The sequence below is a fragment of the Meleagris gallopavo genome, chromosome 1 (genome assembly GCF_905368555.1).
Source record: "Meleagris gallopavo chromosome 1, MGAL_WU_HG_1.1, whole genome shotgun sequence".
Lineage (NCBI taxonomy): Eukaryota > Metazoa > Chordata > Aves > Galliformes > Phasianidae > Meleagris > Meleagris gallopavo.
Window position 1 is genome coordinate 73603546 of NC_139404.1, and position 22575 is coordinate 73626120.

The 22575-nt window shown below is 41.2% G+C and overlaps 2 long non-coding RNA genes across 2 annotated transcripts; one reads left to right on the forward strand and one right to left on the reverse strand.

Moving 5' to 3' along the window:
• Positions 1-508: 508 nt before the first annotated feature.
• On the reverse strand, positions 509-10229 carry LOC116217163 (uncharacterized). Its single transcript, XR_014885947.1, has 2 exons — positions 10070-10229; positions 509-995 (listed from the first exon to the last, which is right to left on the reverse strand). It is a non-coding gene; the product is annotated as an uncharacterized LOC116217163 (long non-coding RNA).
• Positions 10230-10420: 191 nt separating this feature from the next.
• Positions 10421-17293, forward strand: LOC146545421 (uncharacterized). Its single transcript, XR_014885952.1, has 3 exons — positions 10421-10511; positions 12479-12593; positions 16511-17293. It is a non-coding gene; the product is annotated as an uncharacterized LOC146545421 (long non-coding RNA).
• The last annotated feature ends 5282 nt before the right edge of the window (positions 17294-22575 follow it).

The window sequence follows — 22575 nt, forward strand, 5'->3', positions numbered from 1 at the left end:
GAACCAGTGATTGAGCACCTGGTTAGGAAGGCAGAGCCCTCCCAGGGGAGCTCAGGTGCAAGCAATGAGTGCAAGCAACCTGAGTGACCAGAAGGGGTGGAGCCAAGATCTACCCCTTCCCAGACTTCATTTAAAGCACTGATAGGGGGAGGTGAGTGTGGTGCCTCTGGAGATCCCTGCCTACCAGAGGATCTTATAGGTTTTTCTGTAGGCAATCAGTTGTGGCTTTTTTTTTTTTTTTTAATTATTTCCGCACCTACTATTGTCACATCTAAGCAGATCCACGCTTGCTATAGCCTGAGGCTTTACTATCTTGTTATGCTTTCTATAACATTACTGTAGGTCTCTAAAAATGTTTGGATGCCCAACAATACAGGTGGAATTAGCCAAAACTACCAGGTTACGTAAGATCACAAAAAAAAAAAAAACACCCCAAACCCATCATATTCCTCAGTCTCTGAGGTGCTCCAACATGAGAAATTTGACTTTGAAGAAAAGACAAAAATAGTAAGGGTCAAACTTTAATTTCTTTAAGTTCTAAGTAGTATTCAATTTCAGCAAAAGGAATGCAATCTTTCATAATCTTTAGTCTCATAGTTTTCTCCTGTTTATGAAGTATTTGGCTATGATTTTCCCTTATTCTTTCCCTGAATGTTTTGCAGTGTCTATGGACCACCCAGCTCACATCTATGCTGAAGACTGAAACTTCTCAAATACTTACTCTCCTGATGGAGCAGCTGTTACATGAAGTCACGTTCTTAAGCAATCCTTTTGATTACCCCTTCAATTTCTATTGTTAAGCAATATCTGTTCCAGGAGTATTAGCCCAATACAAAAACACTTGTCACCCTCATATATTTCAGGTTTTCTTCGGCATCTGGTCTGGGATATCCGGTTTTCCAGGGCTTCTCTCCTTTTTACTCCCTTCCAGCTCCCTTGTTTCCCTTCACTCTCTCTACTCCTGTGACAGAAGCAGATATCCTGTAGTTTTTCACCTGTAAGACAGTAAAATTCAGTTTTGTATGACATTGCTAAGATGACCTCAGCTGGCTCAGACTACAAAATATAAATTTTATAGCACTGTGCAGATTGGAAACTAGGCAAAAGGAGTTGCCTTATGTATTTGTCTCTGTCCATTTGAGTTCTCTAAGCATAATTCAGCTCACTTCCAACTGTCCTCGTAGAAAGTCACAGGTCTCTAATAGGATTTCTGTCAAATGAAGCAGATCCATTGGGATGTTTCTGATAGCGTCTCTGAGTAGATAAGAACATGTTTGCATGGGGGTAACTGAGTTGATTCTCAGTTTCTATTCTTACTGTTTATCACTAGATGTTTTTGTCAGTAGCTTACATTGCCATAAGCATCACAAAACAAGAGCCTTGAAGATAGAATCTGTTTTAAGAGGTGATTTACTTATGTCAGGTTGACAGTGGAGACTAATGACTCAAACATCAAGAGGGATAGCCAAGGCAGAAACAACTGACACAGTCAGCAAAGCTGTATCATGAAAGAACATGAAGGAAAATAAAAGAATAAAGGAAAAAATTATCATTTGTATAGGAACATGACCCAACAGCAATGATTTTTTTTTTTCCCCATTCCTGCATGCGTACACATGAGCATCTGTACCAACAAACTGGTGAACAGTAAATACAATCAATTTGAAAGGACTGATGGTGACACAGACCTCATTGCTTCTTGGCCTCCAGGCAATACATTTTAAAAATAATAGAAAATGTTCCCTGGTGCTCTTTCACAAGGCATTCTTGAGTACAACTGTGCACCCTGAAAGTGCGATGGCTTTCCTACAGCAAAGCATTTAACTAGCTCTTCAGTGGTATCTGGGATATCATTAGCAATGATATTCAAGAGCATCAGGAAGTCCTTCAGGAGGGAGAGTGGGATATTTAGGAAGGTATTAGGTGGAGCACATCATGGATGTGAAGGGAATGTATCTCTTACTAGATTCTATCAATTGACAGAAAACAGATTGGATGGGTAGGCTGCATGATTTTTTATTTTTTTTTTTTAAAGAAAAATTGCTATCTCTAGAAGAAAAGTTCATACAAAAAAAAAAAAATCACAGAGAAGCCTAATTCTCATATGTCATTTTTCCAATTACCAGAAGTAAGGAAAAACAGTAAAAAAATTGTAGATTGATCCTGTTTTTCTATAGTGTCTACCCAGTCACTGAGACAGATGTATAATAAATGAACATAGAGATGTTATAATTAAGAAATATACAGAAAAGTTAAGCTAAGTAAAATCATTGCAACAGGAAAATAATGCATAGAAAACACCAATGTTGTAGGCTCATAAGATACTCTACAAGGAGTGATCTCTAGAAAGAGATTATCCCTCAGTAGCAGTCAGCAGTTAAATGTGATCTAGGAGAGGTAAAGCTAGGCTCCACCCCTTCCAACAGCACAGATGATTTACCTTCACCTGTGCTCCTGTGGCTGACTCATTACTTACCTCAGGTGGTCAATCAAAGATTCAGCAGTTCCCATACAACGGGGAATGCACACTGAAGAAACACATCACCTGCTCTGCCAGTGCAAAATGTGGCTAACTTTAGAGGATTGTTTCCTGTAAGATACTTTGAATCTCCACTACTCTGACCTTAAGACATTAACACTGAAGTCTTAAAGAACAAGTAGTGCTGGTGGAGTTTGAATGAGCTCAGGAGAGGTAAAGTGAGCTGATTAGAAGTATCACGTTCTCCAGAGATTTGCTTTATAAAAGACTATAGGGGGGTTAAAGTTTCTGGAAACTCTAAGACTTAATGTTATTCCTATAATCCTCCACGTGGGAATCAAATGTTGTTTCTGAATTAGAATTGGATAATGTTTTTTTTTTTATTTTTATGGTCTCCACTGACATAGTTCTTTTTGGGAGTCTTTCTACTTTACTTGGGGTGGGAGGGTCTCTGATAGTTTGCATCACTTATCTTCTAGATGAACCTTCCACAAGAATGTATGCTCTGCACATAGTTGTATAAATGTATATTTTATCATACACATATATATGTATATTTTATCATACACATTGCAAGAATATCCTGCACAAAATTGATCAAACCAGAGAACAAGTCATGGCATGTCCAAGGAAGCACCTGAAGAGATATCGGGAAGGCCTGGCATCACCCCCACCCTCCGGTGCTCTTTGTTTGATGAAGACTTTGAAGAAAATCAATACAATAAGAAGAGCACTGAAACATCTTGGAAACAACAGGATGGCTACTGACTGACACCAGATAACACACCAATTAACAAATGTAAACTTTGATAAGACTGTGAACCTGGAGTACCCAGCCAATGGGGAATCAGGGGAGTGGGATAGGCAAAGGGAGAAACAAGGTACAAGAAGCTGTCATTGTGTTCATTGTGTCCTTAAGGGTGCTTCTGCTTACAGGACACCCGCCATTGCAATCGTGAATAGAATCTGCTTTTATCAGAGATACTGTCCAGACAAAATTATTTGGATATTTTCAACACTCCAGGTGGTGGATTTGTTTTGATTATTTAAGGTAATAACATAACTAGATAGAGAAAAATAGTAAGTTCTGCGTGTCTTAAACATGCTGTACATTTTGTACAACACTCACAGTATTCCCTGTATAGAATTCCACTGTATTTACAGTTATTCTCAAATCGATGAAAACTGGATGACATAACACAAAGTGATCAGCCTGTGACGTGTGGCACTGTTTCAAAGTGAGAAGTGTGTAATTAGCTACCAGAGAGGAATTAGTGTTCAAGCTGGGCTTGCTAATTTTCTAATTGTTTAAACTGAACACATACTAATATTATCAGTACACTTAGTATGCAGTTAGATTTTGTTCTTGGCTTCAGATGTTTTTTTACAACACAGAAACTTGCTATACATGAGACACATTCTTATTTCCAGGAATTTCCATTTGCTGCTTATTTTGCAGTAGGACCTGAAGAATAACTGAGTAAACAGAGTTGCTAATTATTTTTTTCCATTTAAAGAGTGTTTCCACATCACAACAGTTTGTTTACTGTAGAGGAACCACATAATTTTTTCTTTCAATGAAAGGTCAGACTTTTGAGTAAAGGTCAAGTTTTGAATAATGGGCTTTCTTAGAATTACAGAATCACCAAGATTGGAAAAGACCTTGAAGATCATCTAGTCCAACTGTCCACCTATCACTAATATTTCCCACTAAACCATGTCTCTCAGTATACCATTTAAACATTTCTTGAACATCTCCATTGATGGTGACTCCATAACCCCTCCTGGACAGCCCATTCCAGTGCCTGACCACTCTCTCAGAGAAGTATTTCCTAACATCCAAACTAAATCTTTCCTCGTGCAACTTGAGGCCATTTCCTCTAGTCCTATTGCTAGTTATGAGGGAGAGAAGGCCAACACCCACTTTGCCACAGCCTCCTTTCAGATAGCTGTAGAATGCAATAAGGTCACATCTGAGCCTCCTCTTCTCCAGATTAAACAATTCCAGCTCCCTCAGCTGCTCCTCATAAAGCTTGTACTCCAGACCCCTCACCAGCTTCACTGCCCTTCTCTGAACATGTTACAGGGCCTCAATGTCTTTCTTGTAATGAGGGGCCCAAAACTGAATGCAGTACACAAGGTCCAAACTCACCAGTGCAGAGCACAGAGAAGGTTGATCACTTCCCTGTTCCTCCTGTTAACACTATCTCTGATACAATCCAGGATGCCATTGTCCTTTCTGGCCACCTGGGCACACTACTGGCTCACAGTCAGATGAGCATTGACCAATACAAGACCGTCTCTTTCCTCTACATAGTCTTCCAGCCACTCTGCCCCAAACCTGTGGTGGTCTTGTGGCCAAAGTGCAGGACCTGGCACTTGGTCTTGTTGAAGTTCATCCCACTGGCCCCAGCTCAGCTATCCAGTCTGTCCAGATAGGGGCCCCAGGCAGATCAACACTTCTTGCCAACTTGGTGTCATCTGCAAACTTACTGAGAGCACTCAGTGCACTCACCCAGGTCATCAGTAAAAATATTGAGCAAGACAGGCCACAGTACCACTTCTGACCAGACACCATACGTTTTTAACTCCATTCACCACCACTCCCTGGGCCCCGCAATCATGCCAGTTCTTTACCCAGCAAAGAGTATATCTGTCCAAGCTATGGGATGCCAGCTTCACTAGGAGAATATTATGGGAGACAATGCTGAAGGTTTTGCTGAAGTCTAGGCAGACTACATCAACAGCCTTTCCCTCATCCACCAGGAGGATCACTTGATTGTAGAAGGAGATCAGGCAGGTCAAAGAGGCCTTTCATGAACCCATGCTGGCTGGGCCTGATCCCCCATTTGTCCCACACATGCCATGTGATCTCCTTCAAGATGATCTGCTCCATAATCTTACCTGGCATAGAGGTCAGGATGACAGGCCTGTAGTTCCCTGGATCCTACTTACAGCCTTTGTAGATGGGAGTCACGCTGGCAAGCCTCCAATCCTCCAGGACCTCTCTGGTTGACCAGAAAAGCCGACAGATGATGTAAAGTGGCTTGGCTATTACCCCCACCAGATCCCTTAGCAGCCTTGGGTGGATCCTATCCAGCCCAGTGGACTTCTGGCAGCCCAGGTGGAGTAGTAGGTCTCTAACTGCTTCCACCTGAATCATGGAAGTTTTATTATGCTCCTCACCTGAAACGTTCAGATCAGAGGGTAGAGCACCTTGAGGATAACTGGTCTGACTTTTAAAGACAGAAGAAAGACGTCATTGAGAACCTCAGTTTTTTCCTTATCTATCCATAGTGGTCACATTTTCCACTGCATCCAGTAAAGGATGGAGATTCTCCTTAGCCCTACTCTTACTGTCAATATTTTTGTAAAAATGTTTTTTGTTCTTTTTTACCCCAACAGCCAAGCTGAATTCAAGCTCGGCATTTTCCTTTCTAATTTTCTCCCTGCACATCCTAATAACCTCTCTGTATTCTCACAAAGCTGTCTGTCCTTTCTTCCATAGGAAGTAGATTCTCTTATTTCTCCTGAAACCTCAGGAAAAGTTCCCTTTTCATCCACACCTGCCTTCCTCCCAGCCAGCTCATCTTGTGGCACAGGGAGATAGCCTGCTCCTGTATCTTTAAGGCTTCCTTTTTGAGGAGTGTCCAGCCTTCCTAGACTCCTTTATCCTTCAGGACTAAATCCCAAGGGACTTTTTCTACCAGTGTCCTGAACAATTCAAAGTCCTCCCTCTGGAAGTTCAAAGTAGGAGTTTTGCTGCCCCCTTCCCCTTCACCTCCCGCTTCCCCCCTTCCTCTCTCCTCCCCAGCTTCACCAACAATTGAGAACTCTACCGTTTCATGGTCACTCTGTCCAAGATAGCTCTGGATGTCCACATCTCTCACCAGTCCTTCTCTGTTTGTGAACAGTGGGTCCAACAGGGCACCTACCCTGGTAGGCTCTCTTATAAGCTGCTTCAGGAAGATTTCTTTCATACACTCTGGAAACCTCCCAGTCCACACTGTATTATATTTCCAGCATATAACAGGAAAGTTGAAGTCCCCCATGAGAACAAGAACTGGCAATTGCACAACTTCTGCCAGACCACAGAATGCCTCATCTGCCTCTTCATTCTGGTTAGGTGGTCTATAACAGACCCCCACCAGGATGTTAGCTCTGTTGGCCCTTCCCCTGATCCTTACTCATAGAGATTCAACCTCAAGCTCAACAAAATCAAAACACTCTCTAACATAAAGAGCCACACCACCACACTTCCTTCCTTATCTATCCTTTCTGGAGAGCTTATAGCCATCCACTGCAGCACTCCAGTCATGGAAGCAATCCCACCATGTTTCTATAATGGCAACTAAGTCATAGTTTGCCTGCTGCACAATGACTTTCAGCTCCTCCTGTTTGTTGCCCATGCTGTGTGCGCTGATGTAGATGCACTTCAGTGAGCCGCTTGCCTCACCCCCAGTCCCAACATCATTCTCCTTGGCCCATCTCTAGTGGATCTGGTTTTAACCCCTCTCCCCTTCATATCCAGTTTAAAGCCCTCTCAATGAGCCCCACTGGGGCTCATCTGTTTCCCCCTTTGAAACGGATGAAACTCATCAGCAGACATCAGGACATTAGGCCAGTTGCTGAGTAAACTGCCCCATGGTAAAAAACAAAACAAAACAAAAACAAACAAACAAACAAACAAAAAAAAAAACAAAAAAACCCACAGAATTCTTGTGGTTGCTCCACTGTTTGGGGGGTATCATACCAATACCTTTCTCGCAAGTTCAGCAGAGTTACTCCACCAATCTATCTCCTGTTCACAGTCTCTCATACTCCTTAATCTCTCCACCTCTTCCTTGAGCTTCATCACCTTACTGAGCAGAGCGTCCACCTGCTCACACCTTACTCAGGTGGAATCCCTTCACCCTTCACTAACAGCAACAGGCTCAGCACTTGCAGCAGCCAGAGTCTTTAACTGCCACATTTTTAGGCAGATGCTCTGTCTGAGTTACCACATTCTTTCTTGTCAGAGTTTTCTGCCTAGCAGAGACCATGGCTAGATTTGTTGTCTGGGAGGCAGCCAGCAGGTGAGCTGGATGTCCTGAATGGACAGAAATATTCTCCCTCCTCACCTTCAAACAGCCTAGGCAAACTGCCATGCCACTCCCTTCTGACGTGCCACATGTTATGTTCCTGGGCCACTGTGCTCCCTAGAGAAAAGTTTTATACACAAAAGGAGTGATCCCTCCACTGCTCCTAGGTCCACCCTTGTGACATCAGAATGCTGCTGCCACATGGAGGACAGTGGCACCCAGAAGTTTCTCCCTGACAGGACTACCCCTCAACCAGGTTAGGCAATTCCCTGCTTTGGCACAGAATGAATCCACTCCAGAGCTGACTACCTTACCAAAAAGGCTGATAGTGGCTGTTTTTCTGGGTTTAAATTCCTCACTGCACTTGACTTGCTCAGTTAAAACATGAGGACATCTTTGTTCAAATGCTGGTGAAATGCTCTGTATGGATGTTCTGCCACCAACATAGGAAGCTCATTGCTCTTTTTAGACTGTATAGCTAACTAAACACTCTTTCTGGATGAAAAAGACAGTCAGTTATGAAGAGCCACTGCAGAGTCATAGACCTCAGTATATGAATCCTTCTTTGTTGTTGTTATTTTTTTTTTGGGGGGGGGGGGCTCAAAGCTTGCTTCCTGAGGTATTTCTTGTGATAAGACTTGTCTAGGAGATGAGTGATGGGTATTGCCGTGTGGCAATCAACATCACTGTGTGGACAATTTTAGCTGTTTGCCTTCAGAAGAGAGTGCTCAGAATTGTTTACTGGCAGAAGATCTAGCCTGTGATCAAATAACTCCAGCTTGCTATGGGAGATTGGGGGATGATATCACTGTATCCTGTGAAGGCAAGATACAAGTGGGCGCCTCCCTGCTCCCTCTTATCTGCTGGCAAGGCCTGGAAGATAGGAACAAAACGCGTTCCTGCGGAGATCCAAAAGCCAGAAGCTGTCACTCCAAAAAGAACTGACTCAACCACTTTGGACTTATAAATAAGTTGGTACTACCATGAGAAAGAAATTGCCATCATCGCCATAGTCACCGTTGTCGTCAACAGAACAACAATGCCCAATGACCCACCACTACTGAAGATCAATGACTGAACTACGAACCACGCTGGATCCATGATGGTGACTATCTTCCTCTTGCTTTCTATAAAGACTCTTTGCTTCTTCTTTCCTATCTTTTCTATTGTCCTCTTTCCCTTCCCCATTACCCTAATTCATAATAGTGTCCATCCTCCCCTTCCCCATCTCCCTGATTAAGCATCTATGACTCCTGGTAAAACAAAAAGTCCCATCTGTGTAACAGAAGAACATCCTAATAAGAGGGCGCTACGCCCATCCCCAAGGGGGCCCATGACACCTGTTGGAATGAGTGTCACGGTGCTGTCAGTCAGCGTCACTGTCTGGGTGGTGGCCAAATCCACTCCTGCGCTGCCAGTGGTGGCTGGTCTGAGTGAGCAGTGGCTGGTGGATTAGGGACCGTATTTGCTGTCATGGCGCATGGTCTCACACTCTTCTTCCCGTTTCCCGGAGGATCGCAGTGCCGTGCAGCAACAGGGAGTTTAGCTCGGCATTCTCTTGCCCACTGTAACCCCCTCCTGCACTGGGGACAGGGTCGAGTTGGAACAGCACAAGCATTTTTACTTGCTCACTTAGGCTTTTTGCAGTCCCTTTGTACATGACTGGGTTCCCCACAATTGTAACATTTCATTCTTTCAGCTGACCTTGCATTGAGTCGAGCTGCCAGCGTGTCTACTAACAAGTCCATTTTATGACTTTCTATGTCAATATCTTGACAGGCTTTAATCATGTCAGTAATGGATGGATCTGCATTCTTTAAGGATTGTAAAACCTTTCGACAGTCTGCATTTGTGTTTTCTATTGTTAATTGCTTAAACAAAACATCCCGGGTGGTTTGATTTTCTACTTGTCTCTCTAGCGTTTTTTGTAAACAGTCAAGAAATTTAATGTAGGGCTCGGCAGTCTCCTGCTTAATTGCTGTAAATGAGGAATTAGGCAAAGTAGTATCAGGTATCTGACAGATAGCACGCAACACCAAAGTGTTCACTTGTTCAAAGCATCGCCTATCCATCTGTGCCTGGGCCTGAGGTGTTGCCTGGACCCTCTCCCCCATGAGTTCCTCCATGCCAATATGATTTAAGTTATTGAAATTATTCATAGCCTGATTGGTAGCCTGTTCTTGGTATCCAGTCATAAACACAGCAAATTGCATGGGAGACAGGATCATTTGTAACAGAATTTTCCAATCGTGAAGGGTCATAACATAACTGTCACCAATTGCAACATAAAGGTTATATGTAAAGGAAGACTGAACTCCGTAATCTCTCACTGACTTCCTTAGCTCCTTTACTGCCTCGTACGGCAGGGATTCCCACTGGGGGAGCTGATTTGGATGATACATCACAGGAAAGGCTTGAATCGTATCAGCATCACCCTGTAATATTGCTTCTTTTCTGCACTTCTCTAAAGCACCGTAGTACTTTGTAGAAGAATTTATCTTACCCATACCCTTCAAATTATCATCAGGAGGGAAAATGCTCGGTTTGTCTTCCGGACCTACTGGACCAGAATTTAAAAGTTCTTCTAGTTCCGATCTATCCTTGTCTTTCATCAAGTTATACGCAGGCTGCAGAGACGCAGCAGCAGGCAACGCAGGCGGGGTGGAGGAAGGGAGGGGAGCGGCATGAGCGTCAGGGGAGGAGCCGAAGGCGGGAGCGGCGCGACGAGTGTCGGGGGCGGGGTCGAGGGCAACAGCGGGGATGTGGGGGGTTGCGATTTCTCTCCTCCGCGGACAGGGGTGAGGTCGGAGCCGCGGATCGAATCCGGACCAGGCTGCTTGCTGCACCGGGTGGCAGCGGCGGGGGTGGGAGGGAGGGCGATGGGGAATAGTCGGAAGAAATTCTTCGTTGTCGAATTTGTTTAAGCCGTTCCATTATTTGTTGCCAAACAGGTAAAAGTTTAGCAGCCGTTCTGTCTTTAGTAATAGAAGCTTCCTGGAGTTTTGCTCCAATTTGTCCCAAAGCTCTCCATCAAAAGAGTTTTCGGAAATTCGGGGACATTTTCGCTCATCCATTTGAGAAAAGTAGCTAATGCTGAGGTAGATGCAGGCTGATCCTGAAAGATTAAAACTAACTGTAATGCTGCAAGATTTACTTGCTGCTCCTTTGTTAGCGAGCTCCCCATAGTTCCGACTGCTCACCTTCTGTCCTGCAGAACAGCGCTGGCGCGTGCGAAACAGTCTCTCCATAGTTCAGTCAGGCGGCGCTGCCAGACCGGACTTGCTCAGCCTTGGCTTGATTTGTCCCTCGCAGTGGGCGCCATTTGCACCGTCTGATGCACGAACTCAGATGCGAATAATCCAAATCATTTATTACAATTCTCACATCACTTACATACTTTCACAAGTTTTTCTAGCTTTCCCATCCACCCCTACAACTTTCCCATCCACGTTTATATGTCAACAAGAGCATTCTACATAACACTCTTCAACCATTCACACAGACACTTATCCAATCAGAGCCGTGAGACGTTCTTTCTTCTTCTAGAGGTGTCCTTGGTTCTCATGCTGTTAATCTTGCTCCACAGCTTCTGCTCTGAACAGTTTTTCTTGTACTCCCACAGACACACATAGCATGTAGCAGGATATGAGAAATTTCAAACCATAGGAAAAATAAAACTGAAGCTGGCCAAGATGGAAATGTTTTCAATGGAAATTAGTATGTACATAAACTAGTTTCCATTAAATCTTTAGATAAATAGTGGCATTTAAATGCTTAAAAAATGTCTTCACTATTACAGAACTGGCCAACTTTTGTGATATCTGAGAGTACTTTATGACCACATAGTCTGTGTCTTGACAGTAAAGTTCATAATCAATTATCATTCCCATCATGAACATTAATTAGTAACTGATGCCTATTTTTTCTCATGTCTTTGGTATATTTTAAGAAAATATGATGGTTAATTGAAAATAAATGCTTTTCCCATATGGCCTGGAATGAATTTTAGGATAAGCAGAAGACTGAAGTGTCTGGAAACAACTGATGGCAGTATTTTTGAGATGAAGAGATGAAAGCTTGGATAACCAGTAGTAACATACGATGGAGGCAATGCACTTACATTTGGAAATTTAGCTCTACCATAATTTTAAAGGACTGAAATGTGTCCAAAATAGACAATGAGGTTGTTGGGAGAGGGACAGGAAAGTTATATGCCTGTCATACTCTATTTTATGGCTGTAATTAATGTTTCTAGAACATTTAGCAGATTTGGGATGGAGTTATACCATCATGCAAAGGTTTAAGCTGTCTCTATTATTGCTTTATTTGAAATCCTATGAGAAATACTTAAAAGAGGACAGGAGCAGGAAATGTAAAAAGATCAAGGTTCAAATGCATACAATAACTATGGTGCAAAATAAAATAATAAGTAACTTGCCCCATCCTTTAACCTATACTACAATCACATTACAGCTAGTTATCATGTAATATCATGTATTTAGCCATTATTAAAATGTCTTTTTCCTTGATACACAGAAGTAAGTGTAGCAGATTCATTTCAGTGATACCGCCACAGTTGGTACAAATTTTTGCATCAAATTGTGTTAATATTGAAAAATAATCCTGTCTGGCTGACATAGTCTTTGTTTTCCTCGATATAATGCTCATCAATATTTCTGAATCATTTTTGTGGGATATGTAACATTTTACAGAGAAATTTCTAGGACAGAAAATAAGACAATTCACCCTTTATATTTCCCTGTGATTATTTATATTTACTTTTTGGAGATGGGAGAAACAGAAGGGGAAAGAACAGAAAAAAGTCAAACTAAAGGATCTGTGATAAAGAAGAGATCCTCATTTGGTTTAAATCTTCACTGAAACATTTACAAATGTGGGCTTCTTTCATTTGTCCCAGGCTCAGGGCACTTTCTGCCAAGAGTATCACAGAATCACAGAATTGCAGGGGTTGGAAAGGACCTCAAGAGACCATCTCCCCAGCTAAAGCAGGTTTCCTACAATTGGTCATACAGGTAAGCATCCAGATGGCTCTTGAATATCTCCATAGAAGGAGACTCCACAACCTCTCTGAGTATGCTGTTCCAGTGCTCTCAAACCTTACCCGAAAGAAGTTCTTCCGCATGTTTTTATAGGACTTCCTACGTTCGAGTTTTAGGCCATTGCTCCTTGTCTTGTTGCTACACATCACTGAGAATAGCCTGACCTCATCCATTAGCCTCCCAATTCCCTTAGATATTTATAAACATTAATCAGATCCCCTCCCTAAGTCTTGTTTTCCCCAGGCTGAACAGACCCAGGTTACTTGTAGTGTTAATGCATGTGTACTAGCATAGAAACATTATCTTGAGAGATACAGCTAAGTCATGCAAGACTATAGTAGGAAGGAAAAATAACATTACCATTTGCTCTCAAAACTTGTATGCATAGAGCTTAAGATGGGACAGTACTTTCAGAATTACAGTAGAGGTACTGTTGGAAATCAGATATTAAAGTTCCTTATATGCATATAGACTTCAGGCTCCTCTAGTCAAGTGCCCCTTCTAAAAGAAATGCTGTTCTCAGAGCTTCACATATAACATTACTGGCAGGTCTCCCAGAAACACTAATTTCTGTTGCTGTAGACTATATTCTTCAGCTTCATTGCTCAGATTCACTTTCATCAGGATTCTGAAAGTAACATGAGGTAGATGTGCAAAGGAGGAGAAAAAAGCTGTGCCCCTTTGTTCTTTCTTTATACCACTGTGGAGGAATAAAGTCATAGAATAGAATCATAAAATCCTTAGAGAGGTCCATAATAGGAAGGAATCTCTGAAAGCAATCTAGTCCAACTCCCCTGCAATGAACAGGGACACCACAGTGCCTCGCTTCAATGTATAGGAGGGAGAGGAGGTTCTTTTAATATATGTATACCCAATGGTGAGATTAAGACACAACGGGTCAGATGTTAGCCTGATCAATTTATTACAAATCCTAGTAATTTAGGGAGATGGGGAAGGGAAGACTGGTGATAGAAAAGATAGGAAATAAAAGCAAGAAGTCTTTGTAGGAAGCAAGAGAGAGATAATTACCACACAGATTCCAGTATTGCTCGTAGGTCAGACATTGATCCTCAGTAGTCATCAGGGATTGTTTGGATGACGATGATGAGTAACTTTTCAATGGCAGTACAAACTTATTTATAAATCCAAGTGGCTCTCTTTGGAGTGACAATTTCTGGCTTTGGGATCTCAGCAGAAACTCTCTTGTTCCCATCTTCCAGGCCTTGCCAGCAGATAAGAGGGAGCAGGGAGCTGCCCACCTGCAACCTGTTTTTCACAGGATACAATGGTATCATTTCCCAGTTTTCCATACCAACATGGAGTTATTTGGTCACAGGCCAGATCTTCTGCCAGTAAACACTCCTGAGCATTCTTTTCTGGAAGCAAACAGCTCCAAAGAAATGCTTTCAAATTTAAAACTGTCCAAAAAGTGGTGGTGATGATTTCCACACAGCAACACCCAGCTCTCATCTCCTAGATAAGTCAGAGTCCTATCAAAAGAAATGCCTCAGAAAGCAAGCTTTGAGCCAAAAACAAAGAAGGGTCCAGACACACAGCTAGATCAGGTTGCCCAGGGCCTTATCCAGACTTGCCTTGAAAGTCTCCAGGAACGGGACATCAAAACCACACCACTGGGCAAACTGTTCCAGTGCCTCACTTCACCTCACTGTAAAGGACTTTTTCCTTATATTCAACCTAAATCTACCTTCTTTGAGCTTGAAACCATTTACCCTTGTTCTGTCACACAGACTCTACTAAAGAATCTGTCCCCTTCTTTCCTGTAGCTCCCCTTTAGATACTGAAAGGCCATGATCAGGTCACCTCAGAGCCTTTTCTTCTCAAGACTGAAGAGCCCCAGATCTTCCAGCCTGTCCTTGTAGAGGTGTTCCATCCCTTGGATAATTTTTGTGGCCCTTCTCTGGATGCTCTCCAACAGGTCCATGTCTCTCCTGTACTGAGGACTCCACATCTGGACGCAGTACCCCAGGCGAGGCCTCACCAGCTGTTGTGGTTTTGTGATTTTTTGTTGTCAGTATTCCACATCAGAAAATCATGTGGACCAGTGGGAGTTAACAAGTTAATGTTCTAGTTCCGTTTACTGTCTTTTATGGGCACTTTGAGTATCCTGATGGGAGGGAAGGGGGTGGAGGCATCCCTGGAGGACCTGGAGGGAAGAGGAAGTGGGGTGGAGCTCTGGACAGGAGCTCTCTCTCTGGCCCCTGCTCAACTGTCTCAGCTCCCCGTGAAGAAAAGCACTTGCTTTCCCTCACACCATCGTGGTTTGACTTGCATTTTGGATACTCATGTCTCTCATTTTGTTTTAGTTAAATTCAGTAAATTACTGTTCCTATTCAGATTGTTGCCATTATGTTTTCTCTTCGTTGAAACTACCTGCTAGTTCTCTGCCCTTTCCCCTCTCCCAGAGTGTATGCGGCCTGGGGCCGGCCAGGTCGTGGCAAATGTTAGTACTCCTTCCTTTTTTTTTTCTTTTACCCGGGGTCTGTGCCTCCCTGTCACAGACTTATATCTAAAGATAACCCCATGACACCAGCACAGAGTAGAGGGGCAGAATCACCTCCCTCGCCCTGCTGGCCACGCTTCTTTGGATGCAACTCAGGATATGGTTGACTCTCTGGTCTGCAAGGGCACATCACTGGCTCATGTTCAGCTTCTCATCCACCAGTACCCTCAGGTCTCTTTTGGCTTCAGTGGGGAGGAGCTTGACACAAAATGTCCTTTTGAGCATAGTCCTTCTGAGCAGAGGTAGAAGTCATCTTGCGTTGTTTGTATTTCTTTTCCCATGTTTCTAGAACATTTTATTATATTTTTTTTTATGTTTCATCATCAGTTTTGAGAACAAATTTCTTCGGTCTTTGCTCACAGAGTGCAGGACATCACTCTCAAAGCTGGATGCTTCAATGAAACCACATCTCACCCTTAAGTACAGAGTGAATTTTTTTGAGGATGTGCAAGTTTTTGCAGATAGAGTTTTATACAGTAGTTGTATGATTGTCATTAACACACTCCATACTCACATTAAAACAAATGGTCTTAAAATTCAGTAGGCCCTAAACATGCTTCTCTGAAACAGCTCTGATTTCCAAGATAATTTTTTTAATTAACATTCTTGGATTTGGATTATATATAGCTGTATTTTTTAAATTTCTTGGACCTGAAAGAGTAGGCTTTTTTGATTGTTACAGTGTTTTCATAACACTTTTTATTCATATATCCCACAGCTTCATACAGTTTTGTGTATGGAAATCATGCAAGACAAATGCACAAGCACATTCTAATAGACATCTTTCCTGAACAGTAGTATTAGGAAGTTAAATAACAGGAAGTATCACACGTAAATATTTTGCATGTGTATCTCACGTTCACTTGGGTTTTAATTTTATCTCATTTACAGAACTGAAGTAGTTCTTCACAGCACACTTACTAGCTGTTGGAATGAAACCCTTTAGGCTTTAGGCAAACTTTGTTAGCAACACTGGGCTTCCTGCACAGTTTGACAGTTTTGCCTGGAATCAGAGCTTCTTCCTCTCTCAAAGACATGAAATCAGGTGTGAGCTCTTTGGAATCAGTGGAGCAGCACCAGCATCAAATAAAGGTTGTTGTAAGTTAAGGCACCCTCAAACATAAGAATATGTAGGTTTTGATGCTATTTATTTAACAAATCCCACTCTTTTCCTGCCACAAACTATCTACAAGCAAGTGATTTTTTTTGTTTGTTTGTTTGTTTTTTGTAGGTTTTTATTTTGATTTTTAAAGTTGATGTAATAATAATAATAATAATAATAATAAAAACACTTACAGACTCAGAGCAGAATTCTTGTGCTGAATTCTTGCAAGATTCTAATCCTTGCTTTACTGTTGTGCCTCTTCAGGATGTGCCATGACTGCTCTTCTAAAAGATGTTATACAATTTGAAGACCATGATACTGGAATGACACTGACAACTAAATAGCAACTTGGAATGGAAAATGTTTGTGTCCAGACATAGAAATTTCCACCAATGTCAACTAATGATTAGACTCAGATCTTTCTCTATTCTTCGTACAACTCTCCTGTTCTCAATTTTGTTCTTCCAGTCCTGGACAAAAGGTATAGAAATTTTCCGTACAATTTCAGATGCTCTCCATGCAGTTGTTTCACCTTGTCAGAAGCTGCAGAACTCTAGAGATGTGAACAGTTTTTTGTTTCCCTGTCTTTCTTCTTTCATTAATGAACTGTCTCTCATCACTCAAGATGTCTTCTACTGAAGGGAAAGCTGTGTTTAATTCTTTGCACTGAGTGTTTACTCTCTTTGTGTTACTTCAGTAATGAGTGAATGTGCACAAATGCCTACCTGCTTATGCATCCAAATAATAGGCAAGCATGCAGGAACAAATCCTATTCATTCCCACTGATCCCCAGAAGTACCAGGAGGGGAGACCAGACCTCAACTTTCATCTATGTTCATGGATGATCACACCTTGAAGGTCACCTGAGTAACAGGTTGTTTTAAAGCAGGAGAAGAGGTGGCCTCCTTTTCCAGAATCTTTTGAACAAAATTATAAAGAAATTGGTAGCCTTAAAGGCGATTAGCATCTTTGTAGTGTTTTTTCCTGAATTATCTTTTTCCTTTTGTTCTGAAGAGATGAACCAATAAATTTTTATGTTATTTTCAATATGGCTTGTTTAATTCCATTTTGGAAATAAAAAGGGAAGAGCACAGGAAACTGAAGGGCAGTGAATACTTAAGGTGAGGTCAAGATGACCACTGCTGTCAGAAGATGTGTAAGGATAATAAAGGCTAGGTATAGAATGGCTTGAGAGCAGCCCTGAGGAGAAAGATTTCAGAATGTTGATTGATGAAAGAATGAACATGAGCTGGCAATGTGTGCTTCCAGCCCAGAAGTCCAACCATACCCTGGGTTGCATCAGGAGAAGAGTGACGAGCAGGTTGAGGGAGATTATTCTGCTCCTCAACTCTGCTCTAGTGAGACCCCACCTGGATTACTGCATCCAGTTCTGGGAGCCATCACTGGAAGGATTTCAAGCTGTTGAAGCAGTTCCAGTGAAGAGCCATGAAGATGGAGAGCTCAGAGGGCTGGAGCATCTGTTCTACAAGGACAGTCTGAGAGAGCTGGGGCTCTTCAGCCTGGAGAAAAGAAAGCTCCAGAAGGACCTTATAGTGACAGTAGAGTATCAGAAGGAGGACTCCAGGAAAGCTGGGGAAAGTCTTTTTAGAAGGGCATGAAGCGACAGGATGAGAGGAAATTGCTTTAAACTGGAAGAGAATAGACTTAGACTAGAAATTAGGAAGAAATTCTTTACTGTGAGGGTGGTGAGACACTGGAACTGCTTGCCCAGAGAGGCTGCAGATACCCCCTTCCTGGACGCATTCAAGGCCAGGCTGGATGGGGCTTTGAGAAACCTGATCTAGTGGGACGTGTCCCTGACTATAGCAGGGGTGTTGGAACTAAATGATCTTAAAGGTCCTTCCAACCCAAACCATTCTGTGATTCTATGATAATATCTGCAGGTTGGGGACAACGATGTAGGGCTTAAAAGAGACAACATAGGGCTTGTAGGGAGGTAGGAAAACAACAAGAGGAACAGGGCTGAAATCCCCAGAGCCAAAGTGGGGCAGGAGATCCTCCTTACTGTTAGCAAGTTTGGAGCTGTGCTTGTAAATATTCTTTTCTCCCTCCCACTCAGTGTCATAGAGTTCCTGGGTTGGTGACAAGACACAGACTTCATGGATGTTGCTGGCCAACAGCCAGAGGCTTCTGTGATAAATAGGCATGGTTAAGAAACCTTGCTGATAAGGGTAGGAGCTCTTTTGATTCATTTTCACTGAAAAAAATCTGTCTTATTATAGCTTTCTAGAAAATATATTAAAACGAGAGATAGAAAAGAGAAAGAAAGAGAAAAGAAAAAAAAAACAAACAAGAAAAACAAAGGAAAAAGGAAGGAAAAGCTATTTTATCTCCCATGAAGATCTGACATTACTTGCTCTGCAAAGGTTCTGTGGTGTTCCTAAGGAACTGTGGCTCAGCTGGCTTGCACCTGTGCAGGGCCTTCAGCCAGATTTCCTCCAGTACATCGTGTGTGCAGGACTCAGTTGTAAACAGAGAAACAGGGTCTGCACCTAGCATAAAGAGAAGGGCAGCAAACATAAAAGGCTAAGGAATCATATGGGGGATTTAAATCTTTTTTTCATTCAGTACTTTCTCGCAGCATTCACTTTTGTTAAAGGGTTAAGTGATCCTAATCTCCACTAAAGCCAAGAGAATAAAAGGCAAGTTACTATTCATTTATTTTCTTTGTTTCAGAGAAAATCCCAAGTGGTTATTTTTCTTTATCTACTAAACCCATTCAAAGGAAAAATCCATCGATGTCAGTTATGTGAAAAGTATTTCTGACTGAACTGGAACTCACAAAGTAACTTTTGAAGTACTTTGTTCTCGGATGGTTTGAGGTGTGTTCAGAGAACCTCTCTACTTTGCGTACCCTTTGTATAGGGCACTGTTTCTTTCTGCTTTCTTGCTCCATCTACTGGAATGAGTTTTGCATGGCATTTGAATGAATAAATCATATGATAGTTACAGAATCATAGAGTAATAGAATCAGTAATATTGGAAAAAAACAGTAAGATCTTCTAGTCCAACAATGAACACATCACCACCATGCCTACTATATCATGTCCCCCAGTGCCACATCTACTCTTCCTGAACACCTTTAGAGACAGTGACTCCATTGCCTCTCTGGGAAGTCTGTTCCAATACCTCACCACTCCTTCTGAGACTAAATGTTGACTAATAACCACCTGAAACTTCCCTGGCACAACTTAAGGCTGTTACATCTCTTCCTATTGCTTGTCACCTGGGAGAAGACAATCCCCACTTTGCTAAAACCTCCTTTCAGAGAGTTGAGGAGAGTGATAAGAAGCACAACTACTGATTTTTAAGAAAATCAGGCTGATAATATGACTGTAATGAGTTTCTCTTTAGGAGAAAAAAAAATCTCTGTGAAATACAAAAACAATGTTTCTGGTCACAGACAGCATCTCAAAAGTCTTTGTTGTTTCTCTTTTCCAAAGCTCACTTGAGATCTACCTGTGCTTAGAGGAACAGCATCATATTGACTAGGCTGCATGAGTTGGCATAGGTCTATTCCCTCCGGGAGGAGAAAAATTTGGATTCATAGGGAAGAAAAGTCATTGGTATTGCCAGGACATAGATGGGATTTCATCAGCCTTCCCAAAAGAGAAAGTTCTAGATGTCTTCTTTAATATTCTGCCATTCTTTATGTTATTCCTTCATGTTTGAGAAGTGCTTTCATCTCACAGTTTACAATGGGAATTTCTTCCAGTACTCTGAGAAGTGTACTTTGACTGTGATGACACAGGAGTATTCTGAAAGCTGCTCTTTGTGCTGCTCTTTCAACTTGAGGACAACAAAACTTCTGACTTGTCAAAGGAGCAGCATGAATGTCATGGAAAGTGTATTAAAGTTTCTGAAAAATCATGTACTTTGAAGGAGTGTTGTTCAGTCAAGTAAGACAGCAGAAAGTTCAAACTAAATTAGCCTATGGTTTATACCTTCCTCTTAATACACAGTGTTCTAAATAATCTGAGCTGTTGGTGCTTCATCAATTGTCATCTCCTGCATTCAGTGCTTATAAGATGTTTACAAGGGGGAAGCAGGGAGAGCAGGATATAGAGCAAAAGCTGAGAAAGGATCAGCAGAGAGACTGATCAGAAAGAACTGACATCAGGCTGTTATCCTTATACCCTTAGGAACAATAATCTCCAATAAATTCAGTTCTATTTTCTCTATCTACTTCCTTTCCTTCATGATTTGTGTAGCATAACTGTGCAATTGGACTCACAGTATGCTACATATATGTATGTGGGGGAAGACGTAACTGTGAGCAAGTTACCAAAGAGTTTATCAGACTCCTTGATAGACCCTATCGCTGTGAAACCTTGGGAGTCTGGAATGTAAGACAGAGAGCAAATGGTAACTGTTTGCGTCTAAGGGTAAACAGGAGGTTCTGTCTGTATGCATTGTTAACCTTATCACACTTAAGAAACCTTTCATCCTTTACCACTGTTGTCTGGGAGAAGCTAGGCCAATTAACTGATTAGAGGGACAGGAATTTCTGGCTTGTAAGTGAATGGTATATAAGATGTATGTTGAACACAATAAAGCAGAACTATTCGGAGAACTATTCTGATGCTACTAGAAATTGTGAGAGCTCTAACTTGACTGAGCGCCAACATATATATGTTTGTATATTTATTTTAGAAACATTTTCTTAATAAATGAAAAAAAAAATCCTCTAATCTAGTCTTTACAGTTGATATAACTTGTTCTTATAATTAAGAGTGTATTTTGCACACACTTTTTTATTTTTCAAACTTTTAATCAGAACCCCGACAATAATACTCTTCTTTATTTAGAAGTTCTTATAGTTTTATCTTCTTACCAACCTTCAGTGTTTCCAAATTCTTATGAAATTATGTTGTTGTTTCACAGAAGATTAGATTTAGTGAAATACAAACAAATGAGCAATCAGAAACTCTCCCAGCATCAACAGAAAGATATTTTGGATATTAGTTGGCTGTACTCTGAAAATTGCTATAAAATTCATAATTTGCATACATACTATTAAGTAAAAACAAAGGGGTAATTTCCTTTTAGTTTCTAATCTGTATTTTATTAGGCATATGTAACTATCTTCTCTCTTTTTCTCTCTTTTTTCTTCTTTTTTTCTTTTTTTTATTAAGTGTCAGAACAGATGGAAAAGAAACTGAAATCTAACAAGCAAGTTTAAATCATACCTGGAAAGCTCAAGATGACTTCATTTTTGTGTTTATCTGTTATTTAAAGAAGTGTCTACTAAAAATATTTTTAGAAAATAATCCCATTAGAGAATTGGCTTCTCAGGGTAAGGATAGCTTTCTGTTTAATTCCAAGGTAGAAAATGCAAGAAGCTCTCTCCCAATTTGTGTAGTTAAAGACCCCATTGCTTTCTGTTGTTGTTATTTGTTTGTTTCTTTTGTTGTGGTTTTTGTTTATCTGTTTTGTTTTAATTGCTGCTTTCCTTTGTGCATTAAAGTCAGAAGAGTAGTCAGAAATTACTCTGAAACAGACTTTGTCTTACGGGTCAGATTCAGATCAGACTGATTTCTTCCTTTTATTTCTCTTTAAGTAGAAAGTAGTTTGTTCCCCGATGTATTAATTTCAAATGAAACTGTTAAGACTTTATCGATATCAATATATCTGTCAAGGATCATCTCACATTAGTAATAGTAGTCAGTGCAAGAATAACAACTTACAGTGAATGGACCAAGGCATTTTCATTGTAGAATTTAGAAGTGCTAGCACTAGTGAGTGTTTTCCACTGATCCAGTTATGATAGTTAGAGCTCCACTAAAGATGAGGCTGCGGACTTGAATCTCATACTGACAACTTATAAAAGGTGTGTGTCTACTAACACTGTACAGAGATCTTTATTTGAATAAGAACAGCATTATTCTTACATCTTGGCTTTCCTGATGAATCTCTGCTTTCTTGGTCCAACCTTCTTAGCTAGTTTCTTTCTAAATTTAAAAGTGCAATTCACAGTCTTAAAACAGTTTTTCCCCAAAATATGTGGTTCATCTGCAAAGCACCAAAGCCTTTCCAAGCTAATGGATCACATTATTCTCCTATTTATTGAATTTACTGAAATCAACCACTACAACACATGATAACAGACTCTCTCTTACCAGAAGTTATATATCTTATATTACACACATAGATATAACTGCATTACAGAACAATGTTCTTATATTCTTCTCAATTTTATGTTATTTATACCAGCATCATGTACTACCACATCTTTAATCAGAATAGCTTTGATGATGCAATTCTTCTTTAATTTCTTATATACTTAAATTCAAACAGAATGCAAAGTT